The 19,230-nt window shown below is 44.5% G+C and overlaps 1 long non-coding RNA gene and 1 pseudogene across 1 annotated transcript; both read left to right on the forward strand.

Moving 5' to 3' along the window:
- Nucleotides 1–577: 577 nt before the first annotated feature.
- On the forward strand, nucleotides 578–4,413 carry LOC115529194 (uncharacterized). The gene is made up of 3 exons (XR_003973485.1): nucleotides 578–613; nucleotides 4,136–4,199; nucleotides 4,383–4,413. It is a non-coding gene; the product is annotated as an uncharacterized LOC115529194 (long non-coding RNA).
- Nucleotides 4,414–4,415: 2 nt separating this feature from the next.
- LOC115529300 (NACHT, LRR and PYD domains-containing protein 3-like) overlaps nucleotides 4,416–19,230 on the forward strand; it is a 32,640-nt pseudogene continuing 17,825 nt past the window's right edge.

Consider the following 19,230-nt stretch of genomic DNA (forward strand, 5'->3'; position numbering starts at 1 on the left):
ACAGGGAGGGTCGGAGACAAGTGATGTTCCTGAGGTGGAAGAAGGCTGCTTTGGTAATCTGGTCCATATGGGGGAGGGATGAGAGGGTGGGGTGAAGGATGATACCTAAGTTGTGGATGTGAGTGGAGGGGGTGACAATGGAACCATCAATATTAAGTGAGAAGTCTTGGGTGGGGCGGGTGAGGGAGTTTGGGCCAATGATGAGGATTTCTGATTTATTGCAATTTAGTTTGAGGAAGTTGTGTTTCATCCACGTTTTGGCCTCAGTGAGGCAGGTGGCGAGGGTGCAATGGGTGGCTGCAGAGGTGGTGTTGGTGGAGAGGTAGATCTGAGTGTCATCAGCGTAACAGGGAAAATGGAGGCCATGTTGGCGGAGGATTTGACCGAGTGGGAGGATGTAGATGATGAACAGTAGGGGACGAGGTACAGAGGACCAAGTAAATGATCAAATGAAACGATATCCACAAATCCTAACCTCCAGATGGTGTTTGTTTTTCAGAAGGAGGCAGGAGAGAGCAGACTCCCCTGGACCCAGCTGTGTCTCCTTGAAGAGTGACTGGTCTATGGATCATCCTGATAACTTTAAAGATGGACGCCCCTCCAGAGAGGAGAGGTAGGAGTTTCAAACAGACTGTAGTGGCTCAAAACTCATACAACTTTTTCTAGAATAAAAAGTGTGTGTGTTGAAGCCCAGAGCAGCAGCAGAGAGCAGACTCCCCTGGACCCAGCAATCGTATGAATGAAATTAATGTTAAGACGACTTGTAGCAGACTTTACAGGTTTAATGTTTAAAGGTCCAATGGCTTTCAAACGGCACCATTTATTGAAACAGTTTGAATTTATCCTTGGAGGTGAAGTGGTTTGTTGAAACAAATGATCTGTGAAGAATAACACAAGTCTGGGTAGAAATGTAGAAACTGACTGCTCTATTTTCTATGTTAGCTAAACGCATTGTGAATAAACACTCTATGCACAGTATGAAGGGTACTTAGTGGGTTTATATGTCAGCATGTAGGTGATTAAATAATAACTTTTCTTTCCCCCCCCCCCCCTTAAATTTCCGTTTAAAAAAGCTGAGAGAGAATATTAAAATTAAAAGTCATGAGAAAATAGTTTAGTAGCCCTGCAATAAATAATGATAATAGATCAAATTCATGTAGCGCTTTTCCCAGTGCTCAAAGACGCTTCACAATCGCTTCATAAGCTAAATGATAAGAAACAAAAAAGAAGCTGAACAAAACAAACGGTGCAAAGGTGTGTTTTAAAGGATGTATCAGCGATTCTGGTTGCCCTGACTTCCGTTGCGAGATTCCCCAAACAGAGCCAGCTAGCCCCTCCCTCCCGTGTTTTGAAAATGATCATGGACGCACATTGTTTTTTGTAGCTTCTGATAACACCGTCAACTCAGTTGGTCTATGCAACAGGAATTTGTAGCTACCACTTCGCGTGCACGAGCGCGAAACACCACAACACCCACCCCTTGTCTGTGATTGGTTGGAACACTGTTTATTTTGATTTTGAGGTGTTGGTAGTACCATTTGTTTCTGTGTGCGATCTCGGAGTCTAGGCTGCCTAGAGAGACGCGGTTCTTTGACAGCCTGCTTATGGGACGGGCAGCTAGCGGATCGTGAGGAAGAAGCAGATGAATGTGATACTTTATGTTTCGATCAGAATCGCTGATACAACCTTTAAGGGCAGTTTTGAAAGATGAAAGCGTGTTGGCATTGCGGATGTCGTTGGGGAGGGCTTTCCAGAGGGTGGGGGCGGCTGCAGCAAAGGCTCTGTCTCCCCAGGACCGGAGGTCGGTCCTGACGGGGTGCAGGAGGTTGGCATCGGCAGACCTGAGACAACGGGTAGGGGTATGGCGGTGGAGGAGGTCAGAGAGGGAGGGGGGCGCCAGGTTGTTGAGGGCTTTTAAGGTGAAGAGTAGTATTTTGAAATCAATCCGGTATTTGACGGGAAGCCAGTGGAGGTCTTGGAGGACAGGGGTGTGGTCTGAGCGGTGGGTGGATGTGAGTATCCGGGCTGCAGAGTTTTGAACATATTGCAGTTTATTAAGCAAGTGTTTTGATGAGCCGTATAGGATGGAGTTACAGTAATCAAGGCGGGATGAAATTAATGCGTGTACCAGAGTTTCGGCGGCAGAGAGTGACAGGGAGGGACGGAGACAAGTGATGTTCCTGAGGTGGAAGAAGGCTGCTTTGGTAATCTGGTTCATATGGGGGAGGGATGAGAGGGTGGGGTGAAGGAGGATACCTAAGTTGTGGATGTGAGTAGAGGGGGTGACAATGGAACCATCAATATTAAGTGAGAAGTCCTGGGTGGGGCGGGTGAGGGAGTTTGGGCCAATGATGAGGATTTCTGATTTAAGCCTGCCACACACATAAAGATAATCGGGCTGATTTTGCCCCGATTTTCCCCCTTCCGATCACGGACAGACATCGCCCGATTATCTTAAGCTCTTAAGATTATATTATAAGATTCTCTTGTAGTGTGTGGTGTGTTAAGAGTGAAATTCGGCCGACAATCGGCTCCGAAATCAGTCGGCGCCGATAATCGTAAGTATTAAACATGTTCAATATTTACGATTATCGGCGGAGAACGTTGTGGTGTCAAATCGTCTTGTGTGGGGGGGAAGCCGACAATCGGGAGTCTCCAACGTGACGTAATATTGAATTTAACCAATAAAGAGCGAGCTGACTGAACACGGAATTATAACGAGCTATCTCCGTGGCTACGATATCCCTGAATACCACCAATATGGCGAAGACAGTTAAAGTTAAGGGATTTTTCAGTTAGGATTAATCCCAAAACCACCATCATGCAGTCGGTATCCAGCTGGTCCTCCATGAGTTTACACCGGTTTACACTCGCTCTTCTTCACTTCTTCTTGTAGTTTGTTCAATGACTATTTTTGGTGTGACTGCCCCCACAGGTCAGTCAGAGTACTACGTCAGATCACGTTTGTTCACGCGAGATTTTTTGCTTGAGGGACAAGATTCTAGTGCGTCTGAAGACAAATCTTTATGTGTGTGGTGTGCTGTGTTTGGAATATCGCAGGACACCACACACAATACGATCAAAACTGTTAATGTAATGTTAATGTGTGGGGTCTCTCACAGATAAAAAATCGGTTGAGATTTATAAAATCTTTATGTGTGTGGCAGGCTTTATTGCAATTTAGTTTGAGGAAGTTGTGTTTCATCCACGTTTTGGCCTCAGTGAGGCATGTGGCGAGGGTGCAATGGGTGGCTGCAGAGGTGGTGTTGGTGGGGAGGTAGATCTGAGTGTCATCAGCGTAACAGGGAAACTGGAGGCCATGTTGGCGGAGGATTTGACCGAGTGGGAGGATGTAGATGATGTAAAGTAGGGGACCAAGTACAGAGGACCAAGGAAATGATCAAATGAAACGATATCCACAAATCCTAACCTCCAGATGGTGTTTGTTTTTCAGAAGGAGGCAGCAGAGAGCAGACTCCCCTGGACCCAGCTGTGTCTCCATGAAGAGTGACCGGTCTATGGATCCACCTTATTACTTTAAAGATGGACGCCCCTCCAGAGAGGAGAGGTAGGAGTTTCAAACAGACTGGAGTGGCTCAAAACGAATACAACTTTTTCTAGAATAAAAAGTGTGTGTGTTGAAGGCCAGAGCAGCAGCAGAGAGCAGACTCCCCTGGACCCAGCAATCGTATGAATGAAATTAATATTACGACGACTTGTAGCAGACTTTACAGGTTTAATGTTTGAAGGTTCAATGGCTTTAGGGATTATTTACTATCCATATTAAAAAGAAGAAGGAATAATGCCTCAGATTGCATTTTTCACTTTATTTAGTTTTTACACATTTGAAGATTTTATTTAAAGTCACATTTGTCTTGTTATCTTTATTGGTGTTGTTGATCCGAAAATGATCCGACCCGTGACTCAAAAAACGTGACACGATCCGAACCGTGAGTTTTGTGATGCGTTGCACCCCTAATCATTAGTCTGAGTAACAGCTGTGTGTGTGTGTGTGTGTGTGTGTGTGTGTGTGTGTGTGTGTGTGTGTGTGTGTGTGTGTGTGTGTGTGTGTGTGTGTGTGTGTGTGTGCGTGCGTGCGTGTGTGTGTGTGTGTGTGTGTGTGTGTTCCCCACAGGCCACACCAGAAGAGTTCAAATGTTACCAGGTCTGTACAGAAGAATCAAACAGAGCTGATCAAGGTGTGTATAGCTCCAACAAGAATTTAACTTCAGCTCTACATGAACATCAGAAAGCATCTCTTGTGGAGCTCATAGTCTCCAGGCTTTCCTCTTTAGACCAGCTGACGTGATTCCAGGACAGAGGCTTCTGATGTCCTCAGTTAGTTCAGGGTAAAGATCTCCTTGATGTTTATTCTGTTCCAGAGGGCTGAGGAGAATGCACACGCTTACCTCGACAAGGAGCTGAAGAAGCTCTGGAGGGATCTCTTCTCAGATTACCCACAATGCTCAGAGGGTCAGAGAGTGGAGGAGGAGGAGGTGGATGGTAAGAAGGAGGAGCAGAGGAGGCGCGCCATAGAGGGAGTGGTGGACATCACAAAGCTCTGCCTGATGGAGATGAACCAGGAGGAACTGGCTGACACACTGTGGGGCGGTAAGAGACTCTTATCTTGAAAACAGAGGAGACTATTATTTTGAAGCCTCTTATCTTCAAAACAGAATGAAATTGTATATTTTTATGAGTAGTATGAGACTCTTATTTGTTCTGTTCAGACTAAATTATATAATCTAATTTAGTGTTAAGAGATTTCTTCATTTATAATTCATCAATGTGGAGATATATTTCTTCTTGGGGGTTTAATGGTTTGATCCAGATATGAACGGTTATTGTGGGTCGATCAGGTTAAATGGTTTGATCCAGATATGAACGGTTATTGTCAGTCGATCAGGTTAAATGGTTTGATCCAGATATGTAAGGTTATTGTGGGGGTATCAGGTTAAATGGTTTGATCCAGATATGTAGGGTTATTGTGGGGGTATCAGTTTAAATGGTTTGATCGTTATGTAGGGTTATTGTGGGGGTTCCAGCTTAAATTTATTGATCCAGATATATATAGGGTTATTGTGGTTCGATCAGGTTAATGGTTAGGTCCATATATGTCGGGATATGGTTGGGTATGAAGTTAAATGGTTTGATCCAGATATGAAAGGTTATGGTGCGTCCATCAGGTTAAAGAATGTTAAACAATCAAGCAAATCAACAGCAGAATAACTATAAGCGGAATAAGTGGAAGAGATACAGCACTATCTGGTTATATCAGCATATGAAGTTAATTTCCACTGATTCACTATCATTGTTATTAGCATTGGACCAACGATTTTGCTGTGTAGATAACAAACAAAAAAGAAAAAAAAAGTATCCATTCCTTGTCACGACCAGCTTCTCGAACCACAAGTAATGAAGTCAGTAAATATTATGAAGTTGATCATTTTAGAGAAAATATTAACATGCTTCACCTGATGTCACCATCCACTATCTGATGTTGTCTGTTCATTCTCATGTAGGATCTGCTGCTGTTGAGTGCCAACATAAAATCAAGTCTCATTTGAAGAAGAAGTTCATGTGTGTGTCTGAGGGAATCCCTAAAGCAGGAAATCAAATGGGTCTGAATGACTTCTACACAGAGATCTTCATCACAGAGAGAGGCAGTGGAGAGGTCAACAATGAACATGAGGTCAGACTGATTGAAACAGCTTCCAGGAAACCAACCAAGGAAGAAACACCAATCAAATGTGAAGACATCTTTAAACCCTTACCTGGACGAGATCAACCATTCAGAACAATAATGACAACTGGAGTGGCCGGCATTGGTAAAACCATCTTAACACAAAAGTTCACTCTGGACTGGGCTGAAGGCAAAGCCAACCATGACATACACTTCACATTTCTCTTAACTTTCAGAGAGCTGAATTTACTGAAAGAGAAAGAGTATAGCTTGGTGGAACTTCTTCATCACTTCTTTATTGTGACCAAAGAAGCAGGAATCTGCAGATATGAACGGTTCAAAGTTGTCTTCATCTTGGATGGTCTGGATGAGTGTCGACTTCCTCTGGACTTCCAGAGAAACCCGATCTGGACTGATGTCAGAAAGTCCACCTCGGTGGACGTGCTGCTGACAAACCTCATCAGGGGCGACCTGCTTCCCTCCGCTCGCATCTGGATAACCACACGCCCTGCGGCAGCCAATCTGATCCCTGCTGAGTGTGTTGACATGGTGACAGAGGTGAGAGGGTTCACCGACCCACAGAAGGAGGAGTACTTAAGGAAGAGATTCAGAGAGGAGACGCTGGCCAGCACAATCATCTCCCACGTCAAGAAATCACGAAGCCTCCACATCATGTGTCACATCCCAGTCTTCTGTTGGATAACTGCTTCAGTTCTGGAGGACATCTTAAAAAAATCCCAGATAAAAGAGATGCCCAAGACCGTGACTCAGATGTACAGCTACTTCCTTTGGGTTCAGTCGATACAGGGGGACAGGAAATATCATGGGAAAGCTGAAACGGATCCATACTGGGGTCCAGAGAGCAGAAAGATTATTGTTTCTTTGGGAAAACTGGCTTTTAACCAGCTGGAGAAAGGTAACCTGATCTTCTACGAGGCAGACCTGGCAGAGTGTCACATCGATATCAAAGAAGCCTCAGTGTACTCAGGAGTGTTCACCAAGATCTTTAAAGAGGAGTGTGGGCTGTACCAGGACAAGGTGTTCTGCTTTGTCCATCTGAGCCTCCAGGAGTTTCTGGCTGCCCTTTATGTCTTTCTGTCCTTCATCAACGATGATGTCAATCTGCTCTCAGAAGAACCACCCACCTCTGGGGAAGATAAACTTTTCCTCCTCTACCAGAGTGCTGTGGACAAGGCCTTACAGAGTGAGAATGGACAACTGGACTTGTTCCTCCGCTTCCTCCTGGGCCTCTCTCTGGAGACCAATCAGATTGTCCTACGAGGTCTGCTAGGACAGACAGGAACTAGCTCACTGACCAATACAAAAACAGTGTCTTACATCAAGGAGAAGATAGATGGAGATCTCTCTCCAGAGAGAAGCATCAATCTGTTCCACTGTCTGAATGAGCTGAACGACCGTTCTCTAGTGAAGGAGATCGAACAGTACCTGACATCAGGAGGTCTCTCCGGAGAATCTCTCTCTCCTGCTCAACTGTCAGCTCTGGCCTTCATCCTACTGACATCAGAAGAGGAGCTGGACGTGTTTGACCTGAAGAAATACTCTGCTTCAGAGGAGGGTCTTCAGAGGCTGCTGCCAGTGGTCAAAGCCTCTAAAACATCTCTGTAGGTTCATTAATAACATGTATTTTTACACACACTAGGGCTGGGCGATATGGCTGAAAACTGTATCACGATATAAGTGTTTCATATCGGTCGATATCGATAATTATCGATAATTTGTATGACCTATTTAAAATAAGGACCAGGAGAAAAATATACTTTTTTTTTTTTTTTTTTTAATCTTAACTATTATGCTTTTTCGACTTTTATGACCTATAAACGTTGTTATAATGATTGATAGTCATGTTTAACCATATCAAAGTTTCAAATAATGACGTACATGCATTTTGACGTATTCCCTGCTGACAGACTGGGGTGGCTGTGCAGAGCGCTAAACACTCGGGACAACGTTTGCGATTCACTTGTTCACATTTCCGGGAAATCATCTACGTAGAGGCACTCCTGCCGCGCCCCCATATGCCAAATCTGCCTGCGCGCGTGCTTCAAGGAAGGTAACCAATCACAACCGAGTTGGGTTGGCAGGAGGGGGGCGAGGGGGCGTAGAAGGACGAAACCGAGCGTTGACAGAGAATGCTGAAAGCGCCCAGATGAGAGGAAGAGTTTCCCGAAAATCTACAGAAAATCTACATCTATTCTGTTTTTTGGTTGTAGGCAGACAATGGAAATGAATGTCAACAACACAGCCATGGAAAACACTCAAATAAATACCATCCCGATGAAAACTTAACAATTATCAATAATAAAGTGCTTAACAAAAATTAAGTGTTACAAAAACATGTGCAAAGTGTAAAATGTAAACATATAGAAACCTGAGACCCGAGAAGAACTATCTACTATATATTTTTTACTGCAAGTTCAGTGCAAAAAGGTTCACCCTCTGGTGAATAACATTTCTTTTTTAAAATATATGCAGTGTTTAGTAAACATAGAAGAAATTCAAGTAAAACTTAGGTAGACTTAACCTTTACATCTGTAACATCTAAACTATTCATTTTATTGAAAAACAAATCAAAGAGGCATTCGCAAGGACAGCTACGTGTCTGGTCCCGATTTCCAACAGCTGGCGTAGCCACGACAACAAGCGACGCATTCGGCTGGTCACTAGTTAACCCGGTAACGAGTTGAACTGAAACACCGGGCTTCTCACCGGTAGAGCGGAAGCATATCCTTATCCATATCTATGTGATATGCCACGGCCTGGGTTATGTCTTTGTAGCGTTTGGATGCTTTGTCATAAGGCACTGATGCCGAGTACCTCTCCATGGTGGTCTGCTGCTGCTTTTGCGGCGTTGCATTTGCCGATGTTGTTGGCCGTTTTTTTGATACGGCTGTGCTCCAAAGGGTGAGAGCGGCTACGGTGGTAAAATACGTTTGTTGTACTCCCAGTCTTGCCGGGGAATATGGTCTTGCATAATTTACAGACAACATTAGTCTGACTAAGGTCTGACTTGTAAAATCCAAAAGAACTGCCATACTGGCGAGCTGACATTTCCATTTTTATCGACTATTTCTTCGCTCGTTGCGGTACTCATCTTTCACATCCCACAGCACGCTGTTTCTGTGAACACGAGACAATGAGATGGCGCAACCAAACTTGATACTGTTACATGATTGGCTATTAGCATGTCAGATACGTTGCTGGTGCGTTGCGAACCGACTCTGATCTGATGCCATGCCCACACTTCAAGCTTATTATTTCGCTCGGTCGAAGCTGTTGTCGCGGTAGCATTGGCAGAGTACCAGGCGCTACAAAATAGGTAGGCTATAGGCCATAGGCAGACATACGGACGCAGTAAGGTATTGCAGTAATACGAGTGATTGAAATGGCCATTTAAACCACCAAAGCGGTCCAAGCACAATGAAAACAGTTCATGCTTCAAGTCACACTGGGCGCAGCCATCTTGAATAGTTCAACCAACGTTGCTTCGCAACCTCTGGTTCAAAGCGGAGCTAGAAGTAGACTTTTTGCTCCGGTTTCTTACAATGAGGAATAAAAATAATAAAAAATAAAAATAATAATATCGAAACGTTCTATCGAACACATTTTCTATTGATATTGATTACGTATCTATCGCGATACATATCGTTATCGTTTTATCGCCCAGCCCTAACACACACAACACAATATAAATATAACTAGAATATAAGGTTAAAATAATAAGCAAAAAATCCCTGTAGGTTTATAACAACATGTATTACTATTCTACTCATAACATAATTAACATACTAGTTATAATATTACACAAAAGATCTCTTTTGTCCTATTAACATATAATTTATTAGAATATAGAAGAAGTATAAATTCAAAAAACATTTTCAATCCCACCTAAATAACTATTTAACATTATACCTTGAATATATAATGAAAATGTATACATCTAATTATTTAGTAATTTTTGGTCAACTAATAACATTCTGCATTGTGGAATAACATTTCTGTTGTTTTGATCGCAGTTCCTGACATGTTCTATTTATTGTGTGTAAAGGCTCAATGGCTGTCATCTGTCAGAGAGATGCTGTGAAGCTCTGGCCTCCGTTCTCAGCTCCAACTCCTGTAGTCTGAGAGAGCTGGACCTGACTATCAATGATCTGTAGGATTCAGGAGTGAAGCTGCTCTCTGCTGGACTGGGGAGTCCACACTGTACACTGGAAACTCTCAGGTCAGTTTTACTCAATGTGCAAAACAGTTACAAATAAATGTTCAAAGTGTTATAGAGTTACCAGAGTTATATAACTCAGCTTATACAACGGGTGGCTTAAATCCAGCCATCTGATTGGTTCCTAACTGTTGTATAAGGAGCGTATACATAACTGCTATGACGCCCAATCATTTTGTGAAAGTTTGCATATCACTCCGCGCCTGGAAGTAGTAACAGTTACAAAGAAAAAAATATGTTGAATGATGGAGAGGGTGTAAATGTTGTTACTCCGGGAGTGAGCAAGGCGATGGAGAGACTAACGAAAGCTTAGGCACACGGCGAGTGAACTGCTCCATAGGATAAATAGACGGGGAACCGCTCTAGCCGAGCCTTCTCTCGGAGGGACGCTAAAGTGTGTTGCATAGCCACCGTCGTGCATTTTGAAGGCAGCCAGGAGGGACTACTTTTTTGTATTCATTAATAAAACAGCTACTTTGACTTTCTTGTATTTCTTTTTAATGTAGTGTGTCTATGACTTTCGTTTTGCCTTAATAATAACCGTTGTATAAAAGCAATAGATCACTTCAGTCAGTGAAGGGGGTCGCCGGCCTTCCGCTGCGCGTCGGGGCCGGACAACGCCCCTTAACAGTGGTATAATGAGCACATACCACAGCCTTGCATGATCTATTGCTTAATTATATCTCAGTACCTGTGATGACCACATTCATGACTTTCATATCATATAAAGGCTACCCCTTGTTGTTGAGGTGGATATTCTAATCCATTCATATGCTTGCAAATCTTTAATTATAATTATAAACCCAAAATATAACGATAGTGTCCCCTGTATACAGGATGTTGATGGTTGAGAGCAGGGTGAAATATAGGGGGTCTTGGGAGGGTCAGAGACCCCTAGTTGGATGCCTAAGACCTCCTGAAAGCCACAACAGCAACATTTTCATAAAAAGGATTTGAAACCTGCAATAGTCAAACAAAATGTATTTTTAAAAGCTTAATATGTCCAGTATTCATTATTAAACGTACAAAACATATATTCACACATATGAATAGGTTTCAGAAAGACACTTTTAATATTGTTTAACCAGGGTGAAGAGACTAACTTATAAAAGCTCTTTATGTATTTAATAAATTATTGTTGATATGGAGGATACATCGATAATTATCTTTTCATTATTAATATAAGTCAACTCACTATTATTTTTATTTTTTTACCTTGCTCAGTACATTTGGTTATATTGATGATATTTGGGTTCAACCAATACGATTGGTTGATATCGAGACTTCAGGGTCATCTGGGGAAAGGTGAGAGGTCACTAGTGAGCGGGAAAAAGGAGAGAGAGGGAAGAGACAAAGGAGGAGAGTGCGTTATTCTCTCTAGAGATCGCCCAGCTAAATGATGTTGAGACATTTACTTCTTAGTTGTTTGACGGTTAAAGGAGTACGGGAGAGAGTGTATGTGGGGCCGGTTTTATTGGTGTTTCTGTTTGTGTCTGGGATGTTGTGGGCGGAAACCTCAGTCTTCTCCGCTCCCTATAATGGTAAGGGGACATTTTCTTGCACGTTTTAAGAGTGAAGAGTCTATTGTGTTGCAACACTTAGCCCATACAGGCCTGCAACGTTTATGACGGCATATCATTGACAAAAGGCGCCAGCAAACATGACTTTGTGCAGGCGAACAACTAACAAATCCGTGTGCACAAATCATTATTGTAAACACTTTAACTGCACTTGCGCTCAGCAGTTCTCTGATCGCGAGGGCAACAATAAGCCTGTGAGGCAGAAACAATTCATTGAGCGTGCACGTAAAATGAAGCAGAACTCAAATGACACACCTGCACACACAAATGCTGTCTTTGCTCTCGTGCTCGCAAACTGTTTTACTGCTCGCTCTGATATTTTTCTCCTCTCATCTCTGTATATAATATTGGATTAAAACTTCTCATACAAACCACCTAGATGCACTAATAACTTGTATTACAATACAATACACAATATACTACAATAAATGTCATATTAATATACAAATGGCTTTTAAAACCCTACAAAACAACTATTAAATACCAAACATTTTACACCCAATATACAATAAGTTAAGGATCTAATGTATTGACTAATATATTTTTGTTAAGTTATTAAAACATCTCTAATGAAACATTTCAACACAATTCTTTCATAATGTTTAAAGTAAATTTGTTATTTTAAACACAGTTTCTTGTTATTCTTGTATTTTAAACATGTTTATTTTGTTTTAAGGCTGAATAGCTGTCATCTGTCAGAGAGATGCTGTGAAGCTCTGGCCTCAGTTCTCAGCTCCAACTCCTCTATTCTGAGAGAGCTTGACCTGAGTACCAATGATCTGCAGGATTCAGGAGTGAGGCTGCTCTCTGCTGGACTGGGGAGTCCACACTGTACACTGGAAACTCTCAGGTCAGTTATCACCCTCTTCTTCAAACTGGCTATTCTGGGTTCCAGTAAGTGCTGCTCCTGCCTGATACATTTATGTTGCTCTTTCCCTGCTGACAAAACACTTCCTGGTTCTACACAATGTCGGAACCTGTGAAGAAACGGTCTTAGCGTACCAAACACAGCAGAATTCTCCTGACTCTAACTGTTAGAGTCAAACTGTTAGTAATTGTTCAGTTAGAGTCTAATTGAACAATGTCTCATTGAGTTGTAGCTATTGAGAAAGGAGCATTTGTTTGAGACCCTGTTTCACATTCAAGTGTAGGAACTTCTGCTGTCTGTGATGATGTAATCTCCCCTCTTCCTTTTCCTGTTCTCAGACTCTCAGGGTGACACAACTTTGTCTCCATGAAGTATCAATAAAGCTTGTCCTCCAAATGGAATGAATACACTTTATAAATGTGGTTACTTTAGTACAAAATGCTCTCAACCAGATACAATAAATGGTGTGTGTATGTGTGTGTGTGTGTGTGTGTGTGTGTGTGTGTGTGTGTGTGTGTGTGTGTGTGTGTGTGTGTGTGTGTGTGTGTGTGTAGCTTGTCTGGCTGCCTGGTCACACAGGAAGGCTGTGCTTCTCTGGCCTCAGCTCTGAGCTCCAACCCCTCCCATCTGAGAGAGCTGGACCTGAGCTACAATCACCCAGGAGACTCTGGAGCTGCGCTGCTCTCTGCTGGACTGGAGGATCCACGCTGGAGACTGGACACTCTCAGGTATGGAGAGGACAGCTCACCCCTCAGGGACAAAGTCTCCTACAAGGATTCATGCTGCTAGATGAAGTGGTTTGAAGAGGAAGCTGTCACTCATGTTGTGTAGAACGTTATGAGACAGCAGATGATGAAGGTGAATGTTTCAACATGCTGCTCTCACTTTGTTTCCCCCCCAGTGTGGAGCACGGTGGAGTGTGGAGGCTGAAACCAGCTCTAAAGAAGTGTAAGTGTCTGTTTGATTCATCACATCACACACTCACTATTGAGATGGAAAGTCCATCCACACAGCAGGAAGTGAGGTCACATCCTACTGGGAATGAAGATGATGGCTGACATCATGTATCTTACGTATATTAATACTGTCCACCATCACAGTTAAACCTGCTTGCATAAAATCCAGCAGGTATTACATTGTTACATTGAGGGGGGGCGACGGGGCTGAGGGGGGTCTGAGGGGGAGGACTAGGGGTGAGGGGGGGGGGGGACCGGGCTGAGGGGGGAGGAGTGTGGTGGTGGGGGGGTGAAGGGGCTGAGGGGGAGGACTAGGGGTGAGGGGGGGGGGGGGGGGGGGGGGGTGAAGGGGCTGAGGGGTGAGGGGGAGGGGGGTGACCGGGCTGAGGGGGGGGGGGGGGGGGGGGGGGGGGGGAGGGGGAGGGAGGTGAGGGGGCTGAGGGGGAGGACTAGGGGTGAGGGGGAGGGGGAGGGAGGTGACCGGGCTGAGGGGGGAGGAGTTTGGGGGTGGGGGGATGAAGGGGCTGAGGGGGAGGACTAGGGGTGAGGGGGAGGGGGGGGGGGGTGAAGGGGCTGAGGGGGGGTGACCGGGTTAGGGGCCGGTGAGGGGGAGGTGAAGGGGTGAGAGAGAGGGGGTTGAGGGGGGGGGGCTGAGGGGGAGGACTAGGGGGTGGGGGGGGGGGGGGGGGGGGGGGGGGGTGACGGGGCTGAGGGGGGGCTGAGGGTGAGGACTAGGGGTGAGGGGGGGGGGGGGGGGGACCGGGCTGAGGGGGGAGGAGTGTGGGGGTGGGGGGGTGAAGGAGCTGAGGGAGGAGGGGGAGGGGTGTGACCGGGCAGTGAGGGGAAGGGGAAGGGGGGGTGACGGGGCTGAGGGGGAGGGGCTGATGGGGATGGGGGGGGGGGGGGATGAGAGGGAGGGGGATGAGGGGGGTTGGTGAGGGGGGGGGCTGATGGGGAGGGGGCTGATGAAGAAGAGAGAGCGATCACAAAAAGAAAGAGAATAAAAAGAAGAAGAGCAGCCTGGATCCAAGGAGAGATGTTTGTTGTTGATGTATTCATAATATTATTGTTGATGTTTTCATAACGTCATTGTTGAGGTGTGTGTATCTATGTATGTGTACATATGTATATGCATGTATGTGTTCATATCTATGTATATGTACACAGAGCGCAGGAGAACAGTACTAATGATGATGATGATGATGAGGATGAAGAGCGGTTCAGCAGCTCATCATGTCTGGTTCTCCCTCAGATGCATGTGACCTCACACTGGACCCCAACACGGCCCACAGAGGACTCTCTCTGTCTGAGGACAACAGGAAGGTGACTTGGGTTGAAGAGGACCAGTCGTATCCGGATCACCCAGACAGATTTGACTCCCAGCTCCAGGTGTTGGGTAGAGAGGCTCTGACTGGCCGCTGTTACTGGGAGGTAGAGCGGGAAGGATGGGTTTGGATAGGAGTGACATACAGAGGAATCACAAGGAGAGGAGGGGATGGTGACAGCTGGCTTGGAGGGAACAACAAGTCCTGGAGTCTTCTTTGTTATGATGATGGTTACTCTGCCTGGTACAACCGTAGAGAGACAGCCCTCCCTCTCCCCCCCGCTGGCTCCACCAGAGTAGGAGTGTATCTGGACCGGCCTGCTGGCTCTCTGTCCTTCTACAGAGTGTCCCCAGGTGGAGGAGGGTCCTCAGACACACTGACACACCTCCACACCTTCTGGTCCTCCTTCACCCAGGAGGACCTCCTCCCGGGGGTGAGGGTAGGGTGCCCGGGCTCAGCCTCTCTGTGTCGGTTGTAGAAAACAAAACGGGCGCGGGACACCTCGTTTTGTGCCGGGGAAAAAACAAAGGACATCCTCCCTCAGCGTCGGGCTGCGTGCCCGTAACACACACACACACACACACACACACACACACACACACACACACACACACACACACACACACACACACACACACACACACACACACACACACACACACACACACACACTGGCAATTACAGTCCTCTCTCTCTCTCTCTCTCTCTCTCTCTCTCTCTCTCTCTCTCTCTCTCTCTCTCTCTCTCTTCTGGTATAGCATGATAAGCCATGAAAAGACTTTTAAGATCTCCAATAGTTAGATAAGCACATTTATTATTTCAAACATACATAAAATACCTATTGATGGTAAATGTTTGTATAATTTCAGACGGCACCAATTTTGGTCTTAAGGGCTCTGATATCATTTTTATCATAATCCTGATTTACTTCTCGTGCAGAACAAGTTTGACCATAATGTCAAACTTGTTCTGCACTTTGGTTTGCTGCATTTAGACAGCGATTATCTGCGGCTGAACTACACTGTTAAAAAAAAACTGTAAATTTACAGTAAATTACTGGCTATAAATTGCATTACTTTCACAGTACTGTTACAGTAATTAACTGTACATCGTTTCACAGTAATTTACAGTAAATAGTTCACAGTAATTAACTGTACATATTTTCACAGTAATTTACACTAAATAGTTCACAGTAATTTGTTCTATTTTCACAGTAATTTACATTAAATAGTTCACAGTAATTAGTTCTATTTTCACCGTAATTTGCATTAAATAGTTCACAGTAATTTGTTCTATTTTCACAGTAATTTACAGTAAAAAGTTCACAGCAATTTGTTCTATTTTTACAGTAATTTACAGTAGATAAATCACAGCTAATTACAATAAAAGTATGAATGCCAGACAGCAATAGAACAAGCAACATGTAGCTAGTTCAGCAGCAGAGAATCGCTGTCTAAATGCAGCAAACCAAAGTGCAGAACAAGTTTGACATTATGGTCAAACTTGTTCTGCACGAGAAGGGAGCCCAGGTTAATCGGTGACGCAACTCTCGTGCCTCATACACCGCACGATCCCGAGAGCTGCCTTTATTTAACACACACCCGCAACACACAGCGCACCGCACACCCAACCAACGGACATGCAAGTCTCGGTAACGGTGGCGGCAACACTACGCACAATAAACAACACACAAACAATAAAGACCCCAAACCCGTTGACCCAACTTAACCTAACAGAAACAAATTGACAAAAGGCAATAAACCCCTTTTTCCCAACCGGCATCACGAATACCCAGACTCCCCGGGGGGTAGTGTCGAAATGCGCATGTGCACCGTAGTTGGCCCAGCCTGCGAGGTCAGGTGGACCGGCCCACAATTGTGTAGCGGCCTGCGAAGTCAGTTGGACCGACCCACAGTTGAGAGCGGCCGCGAGGCATCTGCAAGCCGGCCCTGAGCATAATTTATTCCTGTCAAGACGCCGTGAAAATCCCCGAAATAAACAATGCATGTCTTGGGAACATCCAACCAATAAATATACCACTTGCTTACTCTCTATGTCTCATTCATGGTTTTTTTATTGTATTTTTTTTTTTTACTTCATTTAATTCTTCATTATTCAGGCGTTGACAGCGTCTCGTGACAGCGTCTTATAACGTTCTATATATAATAGTATAATATAATTGTATAGATAATATCACGGCCAAAAGCTGTAGATGGCTGTAGTAAGGGAAGCACTACAGCCAGAATCAAAGTGCTTTTGTTTACCGGCGTTGCTATGTTTACCGGTCTTGTAAGGAAGTGCGCCAATTCTCGGAGCGCCAATTCTCTTCCGCACAGAGCGGAACTGTGGCCTATTTTACAATTTTTTATTTTCTTAATTATAATTATATCATTGATTTGGGGGGGGGGGGGGGCGGGGAGGATTCTCCCGGTGGCTATTAGTGCCCCACTCCGCCCCTGCTATCAATCCAATAACTTGTGCCTCACATCAAAAAGTCGAGCTAAAATAACCGTAGAAAATCCACCACATAAGGTCAACAATATTTGTAATAATATTTGTAATAATACCATAATTTAGGCTTTAGACACATTTCAATTATCATAAAAAATTGGGGGGAAAATGGAAAAAATTAACACATATTTTCTGACTAATTGCCAACACATTTAACCGCCTGAATTTAAGATTAACCACTTATTAATGCTAAAACTGAGAGGGACTTAGCTTATCATCGAAGTTTCTTCCTCCTCTGTCTTCACTTGGCGGCAAATGGCAGAATATCTGCTGCTGATTGACAGTTAAAAGTTGCGGGATCTCCCAGAATGCAGTGCGTTAATGTAATTTACTGTGTTTTCACACAAAATGGTCTGATTACAGTATTTTACTGGGGAAAAGTACACTAACATGTTGTGAAATCCTTGTAATGCAAATATCACAGTAAATAACAGTGACATTTGAAATTACAGTATTATATTGGGAACATCACATTTAGCACCTGTGAAGTGATTTCACAGTAATTTACTGTCAAATATAACAATATAACAATATAACAATAATAATAATAATTTACTGGTAAATATTGTGAAACCCTGGTAATTATTAACAGTGTAGCTACATGTTGCTTGTTCTATTGCTGTCTGGCATTCATACTTTAATTGTAATTAGCTGTGATTTATCTACTGTAAATTACTGTGAAATTATAACTAATTACTGTGAACTATTTAATGTAAATTACTGTGAAAAAAGAACTAATTACTGTGAACTATTTAATGTAAATTACTGTGAAAATAGAACAAATTGCTGTGAACTTTTTACTGTAAATTACTGTAAAAATAGAACAAATTACTGTGAACTATTTAATGCAAATTACTATGAAAATAGAACTAATTACTCTGAACTATTTAATGTAAATTACTGTGAAAATATGTACAGTTAATTACTGTGAACTATTTACTGTAAATTACTGTGAAACTATGTACAGTTAATTACTGTAACAGTACTGTGAAAGTAATGCAATTTATAGCCAGTAATTTACTGTAAAATTACAGTGGTTTTTTTAACAGTGTTCATCATTGCTCTTAGATTTTTCGCCAGGACACTGGTGACACCTATGAGGGAGGGGGGGGGGGGGGGGGGGGGGAATGGATTTTAGTGAGATGGAGTCAACAAGGTCCACAATGAGGTTGGTGCGTGTGTGTGATCTAAGGAGGGGTCTGCTGGGTGTTGGTGTGTGGGGTGTGGTGGAATCTGGTGGGGAGTTATGGGTATGATTGACCTGTGCGTCTAGGTGGATGATTGTCTCCTTGCGGGGGTTGGGAGTGGGAGAGGTTGGATGCAAGTGTCTGGATGGAGTGAGGGGGGACTCTGGAGAGAGGGTGGTGTATGGTGGTGTGTTGGTTGTTGCTCGGTCCTCTGAGGTGGAGGTTCATCTGGTGAGAGGATTTCTGACTGGGGGGAGTGGGGGAGAGGGTGGGGATGGGTGGGGGGGGGGTTGGTTGAGTTGGGGGGGGGTAATTGATCTGAGGTGGTGTGGAGGGTGTGTGGTGCGACTCTGTGGGGGTCCTGGCTCCTGCTGCAGGTAGGGAAGGTGGGGGCCCTACCCCTCCCCCTTATCCTTGAGGGAGGGGGAGGGCCGGTCTGTTGTGTTTCTGGTTGTGTGTATAGTTGTGAGTTCCGTCAGTGTGGGGCATGGGCCTGAATAGAGTGATCTAGGGTGTGTGTGGGTGCTGGTTGGGGAGGCAGAGGGAGGGAGGGGGGGGGGGGGTCTGTGTGGCTGAGTGAGGGCTGTGGAGGTGTCGGTGAGGGGAAGGTCCAGGCTCGAGGTGGGGTGGTATGGGGACTGGTCGGTATGGGGGAGGGGGGGAGTAGGTTGAGGGGGTGTGGGTTGGTGATGAGTGGTGAGTGAGGGGCGGACGGTGTATGGAGTAGTGTGTGTTCTAGTTGATGTAAGGTGGTGGGTAATGGTCTGTGTCCCAATCTCTTGTGCGCCCAGTTGGTAGCGGTCTTAAGTGAGAGTGTGTTGGTGGGCTGGGGTGTTTGTGTGAGTTGGTCTATTGTGTGTGTGTAGTGTTCTTTTAGGATCAA

This window comes from Gadus morhua, chromosome 17 (genome assembly GCF_902167405.1).
Source record: "Gadus morhua chromosome 17, gadMor3.0, whole genome shotgun sequence".
In the NCBI taxonomy this organism is placed as follows: Eukaryota; Metazoa; Chordata; class Actinopteri; order Gadiformes; family Gadidae; genus Gadus; species Gadus morhua.